General features: G+C 35.7%; 1 pseudogene; it reads right to left on the reverse strand.

Moving 5' to 3' along the window:
* Window positions 1–3,524: 3,524 nt before the first annotated feature.
* LOC111733396 lies at window positions 3,525–3,643 on the reverse strand (annotated as a pseudogene).
* Between the last annotated feature and the right edge of the window lie 9,161 nt (window positions 3,644–12,804).

Genomic DNA, 12,804 nt, shown 5'->3' on the forward strand with positions numbered 1-12,804 from the left:
AAAATGGATATACCATACCACCCAGCAATTCTACTTCTGGGTATTCATCCAAAGAAAAAAGAAACACTAATTTGAAAAGATATATGCACCCTTATGTTCATTGCAGCATTATTTACAATAACGAAGATATAGAAGCAATCTAGGTGTCCATTGATGAATGAATGGATAAAGAAGGGGTGGTACATATGTACAATGAAATATTATTCAGCCATAAAAAGAATGAAACCTTGCCGCACTGGAATATTATACATCAATGAAAAATGAAATCTTGCCATTTGCAACAACATGGATGCATCTAGAGGAAATTATGCTAAGTGAAATAAGTCAGAGAAAGACGAATACGATATGGTTTCACTTATATATGGAATCTAAAAACAAAACAAAACAAAAATGGACACAGAAAAAGACCAAAGGGATGGTTACCAGAAAAGAAGAGAAGGGGAGATAGGTGAAAGGGGAGGGAAATATAGTCAATAATATTGTGATAAGTTTACATGGTAACTGGTGATTACTAAAATTAGTGGGGTGATCATGTTGTAAGGTATAAAAATGTCAAATCATATTGTGCACTTGAAACTAATCAATATAGGCTTGTATACCAAGTATACTTAAATAAAAAAAATTAAAAATTATATAAACTTGATTTATACCATAGAATTTTTTGAGCTTTGAATAAAGAAAGGTATCTCCATAACCTAGAAGGTGACGGAGATTCATAAATGCCTATATAATTAGTAGCCATTTCCACTAAAGGCACATATGTTAATGACATTAGTTATTTCCTATTCGGATTTACCATACACATTCACACGATGTGAACCTAGACAAAGTCTTTCTTAGTGAGGACTTACCCTCATTCACTATCCCACTACTTGTCCTTAATCACTAAAAGCATAAAAGTACTCACGGTTGCCTGGGGTCTAGGTGGCACAATGGCAAACACTTTTAGATGTCAAGCTCCAGGTAGCTACACATGGACAAAAAAATATGTAAGACAGCATTTATAAAAAGTAATAAATTAATCATTAAACACTAGGTTCCCATTTTACTAGATATGTTGACCATCAGAAATTTTCATTAAAAATCATTAGACATGTATTTATCAAAAGTCTACTTGGAGTGGCACATTAGCAAGCTGTATATCCTTTAAATATCCAACAGTTTCCCACCCTTTAAAAGGTAAAAATTTAATTTTATCTTAGAAATACTTGTAAAATTGGTTGTCATATTAGTTATGGAAGTGTTAGTAGTTGTAATAGCAAATGAGCATCATTTGGTGAATGATTATGTAGCTAAAGGACAAGATACTTTTGTTATCTGAAAAATAACAAATAAAAACAATTTTATCATCACAAGATTAGATTCCGTTTCTGCCAAAATTTGTTTAGCATTGCATTCTAAACCAGTTAATAATTGATCATTTAAGGCTTTATTTAAATCCAATTCATAAAAACTCGAAATTGTAATAATCTAACTAGAATGCTCTAAATATAAGAACTCACAGAGAAGTTGGGTTGGAAAAAATACTATTTTATACTGTTCAATAATAATAGCAAAGACAAGGGGGATAAAAATATAATCAATAGAAGAAAATTGCTAAGAACGCATTTATCATTTCTAGATATCATTAAGAATACAGCATGGCTTTCCTGAGGAAAACGAGACTGTATGATATGTACCAAAATCAGCAGGTGAGAAAGATCTGCTTTATAAGGAAGGATGTTGATTTTGCTCAAATTCCATCATTACCAAAGCACACCGAGAACAAAGATGTTCAGGGAAACTTTACAAAGTGATTTTATTTTTCAGATCTAAATATGAATGAGTTATATTGTTCCAAAAATCCCCAAAGAGAGTAAGAACATTTGCCACACCAGATTCAATGGTATTGTCAAAAGCTAAATAATTAACACATGGGGTTATTGCTCAAATAATTAAAAGACTTGCTAGACAAAAATGCAAGATATTGTGGTATGTAGGAAAACATGTATATGTTAGAAATTGTTTTGCATCCTCAGTTTGTATCATTAACCCAAATGTATACCACTTTAATTACAGAGTTGAATTTGAAAAGAGAAAATGCTTTTGATCTGAAATGGTATAAATCTTTTCACATTCGTGAATTAACCATATTATATAGTCTGATGCAATATTTTGCAAAATGACACACACAAGACACACACAGAAATGCAGATGTTGGCACACTGATTTCTATTATAAGGACAGAGTACATGTTTAAACACAGAAAACGAATTTCAATATTAAGTTACCATGGGTTAACATTATTAAAAGGAATAGGAATGCAAAAGTTGTGTGTGTGTATCTTAGACTCACTACTGTGACATAAGTGTACGGATCATTAAAAAACCAATAGAAAAAGAAAATAAATTTACAACACTCACCTTTACTGCGTCTAGCAGCTTCAACAAGTCACTTTAATAAAAAGCTTCTATTTGTATAAAGAAAAATTTGATATTAATAAAAATCATAATCATTAACCATTAACATTGACAATTAACACTGACTTAATGATCACTTGCTTGCTATTATGGGTTCTTAGATGAAATCTCAGTAGTGTTCAAATTCACTCACATCTCTCATCATATAAAATCGTTATTAATTTCTTATCCTAGAATTGCCTGAGAAATGACTGAGAAAGTGGTAAGTAAAAGTGCTCTTTGTAGTACAAATTAGTAGTTGATAGAGGGTCACGGGGATGGGAAGCATGACATAGGGAGCGCAGTCATCAGTAAGGTAATGGCTAGGTGTAGAGCCAGAGAGAAGATAGAGCAACTGGTGGGGCGGAGAGGTGGGGGGGGCGGTGTTTCATAAACTATATAAATGTGTAACCAATGTTCTGTATACTTGAAACTAATTTTAAAAAGTGTTTTTTGTGTTACTAATAAACATAATAGCCATAGTAGTAATTGTAGCAGCAGCAATAGTTAGCAACACAACACTAATAATATTTGCTTAATGATTACTTACCTGACAGAACTATGCTAGGAACTTCCATACGGATTTTCTCATTTAATTATTGAAACAAACATGTATTAATGAAATTTAATAATACTATAGCACAGATATATCATGAGTACCAAAGGAGATGACACGTGAAAATACATTTGAAAACTGAAAATCAATAGAAACTCAAAAGCAATATTAGCACAACAAAAAATTGCTAAATATCATGTCCATAACATGTTAAATTCCTATTAAAAATTACCAGTTTTGTCCCCGAATATCAATAATTACTGGCCAAAGACTATTGAAATAAGAATGCATGTAGAACATTTAAGAAGTTTAAATTTCCTAAAAATAAATTTACAATTTGTTTTTCTGTTATCTGCACAGAAAATAGAATATTCTGGAAAACTGCAAACAAAAATAAACTATTATGTAACTGCTAATTTAACTGTGACCAGGATGAGAAACACTCATGTAGTTGCATTATTGTATTGATTTTTTTAAAATTCACTCATTATCCATATATAATCAACAACGTCAATAATATATTTGTTTAATGCCTACAGCACTTGGTATTCCTAGGTGGTCTCCTATCCAAGTACCAACCAGGCCCAACCCTGCTTAGCTTCAGAAATCAGATGAGATCGGGCACGTTCAAGGTGGCATGGTTGTAGACTTGTCAATAATATTTTAAAGGAAATTTGAGAAAGCACTTCTAATGTTTACTTCTTAATATAAATGGATGATATTAATCAAGAAAACCACAGACAGGAATAGAAATGTGGGGACTTGGCCACGGCAGATTCAAAATGACATTATCAAAGAGTAGAGTAGTTAACACAAAATGACCTTGGTTTACAAAGCCAAAGAAAGTTCCCTACAACAAAACTGGAAGCTGAAATGGCTCATTTCCTGAGGGAAAAAAAAATCAATTTAAAATCTCACATAAAGATACAAATCCAAAAGCCTCCACCACGGATTACAACAAAGAAGAATTTTGAAGTATCAAATCAAAGTATCAAAATCTGAAAAGTGTAACATATTAGAAAGCTATATCAAAGAGCTAGCAAGCTCTTCCTAATTGTTGAGATTAACCCCACGGGTCATAGTTAGGGCCTAAAAGTCTGAAGAACTACTGAGGTTAATTAATGTGAAGATCAAGGTATGTGCAAAGGGCCAATGGCAGCAACACTGCCTCAGGGCTGCAAACGAATTTCTTGTTGACAATATTTAGTTAAATATTAAATTCCAATATTAGCTATATAATCATATATAATCAATATGAATATCCATTAGTATGGATAGCTATGGAGTATTTTGAGGAATAAACAAGTTATATAATGGGCAGAGTGGGTTCCAATATTCATGTGAGAAAAAAGTAAAAAAGTACAATACTGGAACCAGTAAAAATGTCTACATTCATTTCTAGGCACATCACACAATATGCCAAATGTGTATATATTTTCAATACAACCAAGAAGATACCAGTTGGCATGTGAGATTATAAAATATCACATTATAAATCATTGCCTTAGTTCACAAGTTATGTGAGTTATTAATAGCTTCATTAATACGACAATATATTTCATCTTAAAAATCACTTGCAAAAAGCTGAAAATCATATGATATCACTTATATATGGGATATAAACCTAAGAGCAACAAATGAACAGGACAAACAATCAGAGACTCATGGACATGGACTATAGACTAGTGGTTACCAGAGGGTAGGGGGTAGGGGAGGAGGAGGGAGGTAGACGGAGTAAAAGGGGTCAAATACATGGTGACATTAAAGAATTAAAAATTAATTAATAATGGCTTGCTATGAGACACTAGAGAAACATTAGTTTCTACAAGTCCCAGGATTTCCAGTCACCTAACATTTGATAATTGAAGATTTCTGCTTCCAGATTAGATGGAAGAACAAAATTTATAACCTGCCTAAAACAACAAAAATTGAACGAAATAGATGGGAAGAAAGGCTGATGTTGTACTTTGAGTAACAGATGACCACAACCCATGAGGAGAGCCCATCCACTGTCTAAGGCAACTGCTCAGAGAGAGAACACAGATGCTAATGGGGAGGAGGAACCAGGGCAAAGCCATGTTAACTAAATGACATGGAAAATTCGTGATCATCTCAACAGAGCCAGAGAAGTGCTTGATAAAGTCTAACATCTATATTTCAAAACAATCTGAGCAAACCAGACAGAGGAGATTTATGTCTTCAATCCACTGAAGGGCAACGACAAGAAACCTACAGGTAACATCAGACTTAATTGTAAAAGACTCAGTACTTAACTCCTGAGAGCAGGAACCAGACAGAGACATCTATAGTCACTACTTCCATGCCACACTGATGCTGAGCTCAAAGTAATAGAAGAAGCTGATAAAAATCCTTCTTTGTTAATTTTAAACCTTGGATAGACAAAATCAAGTGTCTGACATTTGCAACTATTAACTGTCCCTCCCTCCACACACACACGTTTGTGGTGGCTTCAATATTTAACAATGTAGAGAACGATCTCCACTGAACAGTTATCCACAGTTATAGAAAATAAGCAAATTGAATAACAACAAGTAAAATATATTCCAATATGTAAATGAAAAACAAAGCCTACACCACACCCCACGAGTGATAACTAAATATACTCCTCTTATCATTAACACAAGTAGTGCTAGTATTATTAGGGCTGATGGCACTCATTTTAAGAGTCCTGGTAATAATAAATAGGAAAAACCTGTTGAATGATTGCTATCTAGGCAGGTAATATAGTTCAGACATTATTGTGGATTTTCTCATTTGACACAAAAAACCTAAACCAAAGAAATTCTCCATGATTCTATAGCTCAGAATTTTCATGAGGATTTATGGAGGAAAAATGTAGAAAATACTTTTTGTGACTGAAAAGCAAGAGACATGGAAATGCCATCTTCGAATCACAACCACAATTCCACAGCTACCGAATACCATTTAAATATGACAGGTCTAATTCCTATTTACAATCTTCTTACCTAAGTGCCAAAAGTTCTTCCAGGAAATTTGATATGACCCAAAACTGTCATTTATACCATAAACAAACTATTCTAGATATTAGTGCTTCAGAAAGAATCCCTGGTAAAGCTGGATGAAAAGGATGCAAAATCCCTACAAAATTATGGTTTTAGAGCTCAGTTCTGTGAATGAAATAAACCTTTGAAAAAGAGAATTGACTACTGCTGAGGTATAATCCAAAAATATTTTTTTGTATTTAATGATTTAAAGCACTGAACAGGGGGATTACACAGTATGTTCAACCATTTAAAACTGCTTCAGAAAACTGTAGGTGTCACCACACATGCTTAATGGTCTTAAAAATGAGAAGGGTCAAGAGATAAGATGGTAAGGCAAAAAGTAAAGATGTCTAAATCTCTATGTCTCTCACCCATAAGCAATAATCAGTCAGTCGTAATAAAAATAAAAATAAATGAAATAGTAAAAAAAATGTAAAATATGCAAAATGTAAACTCATTGTATCCTTTCCAGACATCTTTGAGGAAGGCAGTATAATTTTCTTGAAGGACACAAAAGCTGAATTGCATAACCTATTTCTTACCGGATCAGGGTAAGAGCAAGATCTTTAAATCCTTTCCTATTGGCTGGAACAAATCCGCATTGGCCCTTGCCCATATTTAGAGTTTAATGGTTTCAACACTGTCTGATGTCCAGGTGCTTGCCAGGACTTTACTGGTTCAAACAACAGCAAAATCGCCATAGTAGGGCAAAGTCTACAACTTTGAATTCTCCCCACATATGTTCCCTTTCACCACTAGATTAAATGAGAATTACCTAAGAAAATTTGACTTTTAAAAAAGCAAGAGATTTAACTTCTACATGCCCAGGGACTGCTTCTGCTACAAGGTGATTATTAACCAGCTCCCAGGTTACATGATAAAATGAGTCAGCGTCAAATTACTAGCAGCAATGGCAGTAGAATTCAGCACTAACGTTGCTAATTATATTATGAAGAATAATAGGAACAAAAAAATAAGAGAAGAACAATGAGAAAAACTTACATTTTCCTGATCCCACTTGCACAGCAGGCAATATACTTGGGGCTTTTATGCAGATTTTCTCATTTGATCCTCAGGATAACCTGAAAAGCAAGAGAGAAGCAAAGTCATTATGTTATCAAAACATAACATTTCATATCTCCCCCGAAATTACTTATGACATATTCACTCCCTATTTACAACTGTTTTTCTTTCTATATCACTCACTGGCTGTTCCTCCTCAGTCGTCTTAGCTGATTTCTCTCTATTGTCTGAATATTGGAGCACCCCTGGGTTCCATCTTAGAATTCCTTCTTTCTCTACCTACATTCATTCCTTGGATGAATGCTTCCAGTCTCACGACTTTCAATAACATCTGTATGCCTCTGACACCCTATTTTAAATTTGGAGCCTAGGCCTCCCTCCAGACCTCAAAGGAACTCAATAGCCCACCCAAGGTATCCATTTGCATGCTAACAGTGATCTCAAATTTAACTGACCCCCCCCAACCTTCTTAAAAGAAACTTCCCCATCTCACCCTTCCAGTTATCTAGGCCAAATTCATTGAATGCTTTTTTAAAATTATTTTGATTTGTATTGTCCGATATAGTCACCATTAACAAGGAGCCACACGTGGCTATTAAGCAGATGAAATGTGACTTGCCTAAATTGTGAGGTATTATCCAAGAGTAAAATACATACCATAAATCATACAGCAGAAAAAATGTAAATTAATGTTTTTTATTGATTACCTGTTGAAATAATAAAAATTTGGATATATCAAATTAAATTAAATATATTGACATTAATTCCACCTATTTAACTGTTTAATGTGACTATTAGGAAATTTCAAATTACATATACAGTTCACATTATGTTTCCATCAGACAGTAATGATTTATACCAGACTGATTCCAATGAGTTTGGTTTTCATGTGGTTGCCTGGGCATTCCTTGATCAGTTGGATTCTTAGTCCCTGCAAAACATTTATTTACCTGAGGGCCCTTTTTAGAACAGAGGTGAAAAAAAAAAAAGACTAAAATAAATGTCCGAGGTTTGGGGAAGGGAAATGGGCAATAGAACAGAAAGCAAGAAGCCTTCAAAACTTGTTTGATAATTTCGATATACCATTCACTTAGTTGATGTATTATACTAAAGGTGCTTTGCACAGCTATACTACTGGAATTGAAACAATATGCAAATAATATAGGCATAGAATAGTGAAAATCATTCACAGAAAAACTATAAAAAATAGTAAGCCAGACTAGAATATTGAGCAGAAAGATGAGAAATATACACTGATATCAATAGTTTCCTTACAAACCAAGCCATAATCAAATAGAATACAAGGGGAAAGCCTACTCAAAACAGAATTCTTCATTAAAATTCCAATACCGTATGAGCAGAAAGAAATGAGGACTATTGGAACTTTACAACATGGAGTCCATGGGAGCCATGACAGTGATGTCAACTGGCACATAAGGGGAATACCGTTAGGATATGACTGGAACACCCCAAACCACAGAGATGTCAGCCACGACTATCCTGGATAAGTCCCCACCTGCAGGAGCCGATAAGCATGAGGATCCCACCTTGTAAGGACCATAGAAGCTGAACACCTTAGACAGACGATGCTCAAGCCTGACCAGAGAGCATCACAGACAGGTGCACCAGAGCCAAAGGCCCTTCTGAGAGCCTGTCGGAGCCACTAGCTTGGGACCGACATGCAGTTCTCTGCGCTGCCCATCAACAGAGTTCCCTTTGGAGATGCTAAGGACTTTCATCCCTCCACTCTGCCACATGAGACTCTGTACTTCCTCCTCTCAGTGTGCTGTGTGTTAACCTGCGTGAGTACCCGATTGGTTTATCTAAGAAGGTTCCACTCAATAAACCTGGCCTTGGGGAAAGACACAAATGTGTTCAAGGGTGTTACTCCGGTAGCTGCTTTTCTTACTCACAAGTTCACCAAGGCCACAATATATAAACCAGAAGCAATGCCACTCCACAATAATGACCAGAAGTCCTAGATTAGATCCTTGAATTCAACATCTTGGTTCTAAAGAGCAAGTGTGGATGAATGGGTAAGGTCTTCATCCCAACAGTAAGCATGCTCTCTGAAACACTCTTATCACTGGAGGATGTGAAGTTTGCCTTGAATTTTACTATGCATCATACTCACAGTTATTACCCAACACATGCAGAACTGAAGAAAATTAACTGAAAATACTACCCACTGCTAAGCTGCTTCAGCAAGTTAGGTGGACAGATAAGACATATAAAAACAAAGAGCTTCCCTTACTTAGCACCAGCAATAATCATTTTTAAAATATATTTGTAAACTACTGATTTTGATAATGATGAAAAGGTAATTCAGATCAACATTCCTGCTTTGGACAACCAAATAAGCTAAGCAAAATATATTTTACAAGTCCTCTTGAAAGTCACAATAACCTAACAAGTTAGGAAAAGTCTGGCCAGAACCTAGGAGACGAGAACCTAGAGAAGAATACCCAGGACTCAAAGGCGCTTTGCTTTACACAGATGGCATGTGCTTCCACTATGATCAATTTCAAGCGTAAAATTTTCCACACAGCTACTGGAGTTTTCCTTTTAAAACATTAACGCAAACACGCTTATTATCCTCTGCTCAAAACCCTTCAATAGTTTCTCATAAATCAGGATAAAATCCTAGGAAACCCCTTGCCTTAGAGAAGGTCTTTCAGGGATCTGCCCTGCCCCTCAGCTGGCCTTTCACATCCTATTTCTTACCACTTCCCTCCCCAAACTGGTCTCTCCACTTTAGAACTGGAGCACACTCCCCCAGGCAGGAAATTGCCTGTAACATTCTGCCTCCAGGCAGCCACAGGGCTTGCTCCTTCGCTTAGTCCAAGGTTCTGCTAAAGTGCCTCCTCACCACAGGAAGCTTCTGACTCTTTCCCATCACTCTCTAGACCCTGACACTGCTTTTTCCTTCTTTGTAACACTGACTTTTTTGGTTATTGTTGCTTTGTTTATTGTCTGTCTCCTGGTGCTAGAATATAAGCGTCATCAGATGTTTTCTTCACTTCTGTGTCTACAATACCTAGAACAGGGCCTGAAACATAATAGGAGCTTAAAAATATTTGTTGATTTAGCCAACAAAAGACAATAGTGTTCTACTATTACAATGGTTAAACAACAGCTCACTGGAGATTTCACAATTCCAGTGATGTGGGGTAAACTGGATTTTTACAAATCATGAATAGAGCTAAACCCTCATTTTACATTATATCCCAAAACTCATTGAAACTGTGTTCAAAGTTCCATTTTAGAATATAATTATATCAAAGCTTACTGATTAAAAGGCATGCGAAAGGTATATTATTAGTGAGAATATCACTGCAGAATAATGTATGTAGCATAATCCTATTGATATAGAAAAAGTGGATAATAAATATGTGTAGAAATAGACCTAGATATAAAGAGATAAGCATGCACATCTGTGGGGAGCACTGGATTTGCTTCAGCCAGGAAAAAGTTGTGGAAATGTTGCTGAGTTTGTACCCTGCTCAAGTCAAGAGCGTTAGAATTTAGGAGTAGGAACACGAGTGAGAGAGCAACTTTTTTTCTTCCCTGATATGTCCTGCATCTTACATTTGATAAACAAATATTAATATATAGGAAAAAAAACAAGAAAAAGTTGAAAGCAAACCAATGCAACTCATTATATGACCTTAAACACACCCCTTACCCTCTCCAAGCCTGCAGATACCCCATTTCTAAAAAAGGAGATGATAATGTATATTCTAATTAGCAATTAACATTTAGGAAATGCTTTGTAGATGTCAGAGTGCTGAATGCCTTATACTGATCATTTTATTAAATCCTTATCCCCCCCCAACAAATACTGTCATATATAAAAGTATTACTCTTATCACAGATTTGAAATGAGGAACAAAAGAGATGCAATATGTGAAAATAATAACATAAAATACAAGACAACAGACAAACTTTCAGGCTAATCATCACATTAGATTTTTTTAATATAACAGTAAATGTCTATATGTATATCACTCTTTCCTAGTTATAGCCTACATCTCTTTCTAGTGGGGAGTGAGTATTATGCTTACTGCCTGAGTTCAACCTCTAATGTATTAAATTGCTGTTCTTTTTACCCAAAGCTCCCTAGTGAATTTGTGTTTCATGTGGCTACCAGAGCAGTCCCTGATCTGCAGCATCGAAGCCTCATGAATTGTGTTTCTGAGAGTCTAGGTCCCATCTCCAGGTCCCATCTCCGTGCAGAGCCTCTACCTACAGGGTACCCTAATCCAGAGAGCAAGACCTCCTCTGCCTGGCTTTGCCAGCACACCACTCTACAGCTCCTGTTTGGTTTCATTTGAATTTTGCAGTTTACCAGACTTTAAATTCTATTACTAACAAACCACAAACACCAAGAGAATGAACTGAAAAGTTTGAGAACTGACAAGATATTTCAATGAAGTAGACAGACAAAAAAAACACACACGCAAATATTTAAGAATAATCACTTCTCTATGTAGCAATAATTAGCCGAAACAATGTTGTAACAGAACCACACACTAGCGTAAGAAAATCAACGTATACAAGAAATTCCCTGATTAGAATCTTAATGAGAACTGCTGAGGACCTATATAAAGACAACTATTTTTACAAAAGTTCTAAAACATGGATTAAATTGATATATACACCTGAACCCGGAAGCATTGCAAATATTTTTTGAGATCACAAAAATGAGTAAGAAGAGATACTTATCATGTGAAATGACATAGTAAACTACAATAAAGAGCAGAGTGGAGAGTGGGGAGGGGTTAAGAGATTAAGACACTACAGAGATCAAAGGGAAAAATGGGAGGTTTCAGATGATAATGGGCAAGTTATATATTTGGAGAGAAAAAGTAGATTCAGATTATCACTGCTCCAAACAACAACCCCCCACATAAGTTAAAAACTTAAACTCAAGTAAAGAATAAAATGAATTCTATAAAGACAACCCAAAAGCATGCCTAGTATACATACTATGTATTTCTTTTGCTCCATGTGTCTTTGCTTATCTTACATTCAATTACAATCAAGTGCTACCTAAGTAGTTTTCAAATATTGACAAATGTTTTAATGCACATTAACTTGAGACATACACCAAGTCTAGCTTACTTGGAAGGAAGGGAGGGAGGGAGGGAGGGAGGGAGGGAGGGAGGAAGGAAAGAAGAAAGGGAAGGGAAAGAAAAACTAGAGAGATAGAAGAGAGGAGAGAGGGAGAAGAGAGGGACTGCTACAAGGAGAGAAGCGGCAGCGGCAAAGAAGAGACGAGAGGGGAGGGAGGGGAATGGAGAGGGTAAGGGAGGAAAGGAGAGGAAAAGAGAAGGAGGATTGGGGGAGAGGCACAAAATATGAAAGGGATTAAGAAGTACAAATTACCGGTTATAAAAATAGTCACAAGGATGTAAAGTACAGCATAGGGAATATAGTCAATATTTTAACAGGGCAGTATGTTTACCAGGATAAGGTATATAAATGTCTAATCACTATGTTGTACATTAATATAATATTTATAGTCAACAGTAACTGAAAAATAAATATTGAAAAAAAGAAAGAAGGAGAAAGGAAGGGAAAGAACAGAGAAAGAAGAGAAGAGGGAGAGGAGAGGGAGGCGGGGAGGGATGAGGAGAGGAGATAGGAGACCAGGGGAAGGAAATGGAGAAGAGAAGAGGGGGAGGGAAGGACAGCTGCGGGCAAAGGAGAGGGGGAATGGGAAAGGGAAGAGTGAAGGGAAAAAAAGGAAGGAGGAAAG

The sequence above is a fragment of the Pteropus vampyrus genome, unplaced genomic scaffold (assembly GCF_000151845.1).
Source record: "Pteropus vampyrus isolate Shadow unplaced genomic scaffold, Pvam_2.0 Scaffold560, whole genome shotgun sequence".
In the NCBI taxonomy this organism is placed as follows: Eukaryota; Metazoa; Chordata; class Mammalia; order Chiroptera; family Pteropodidae; genus Pteropus; species Pteropus vampyrus.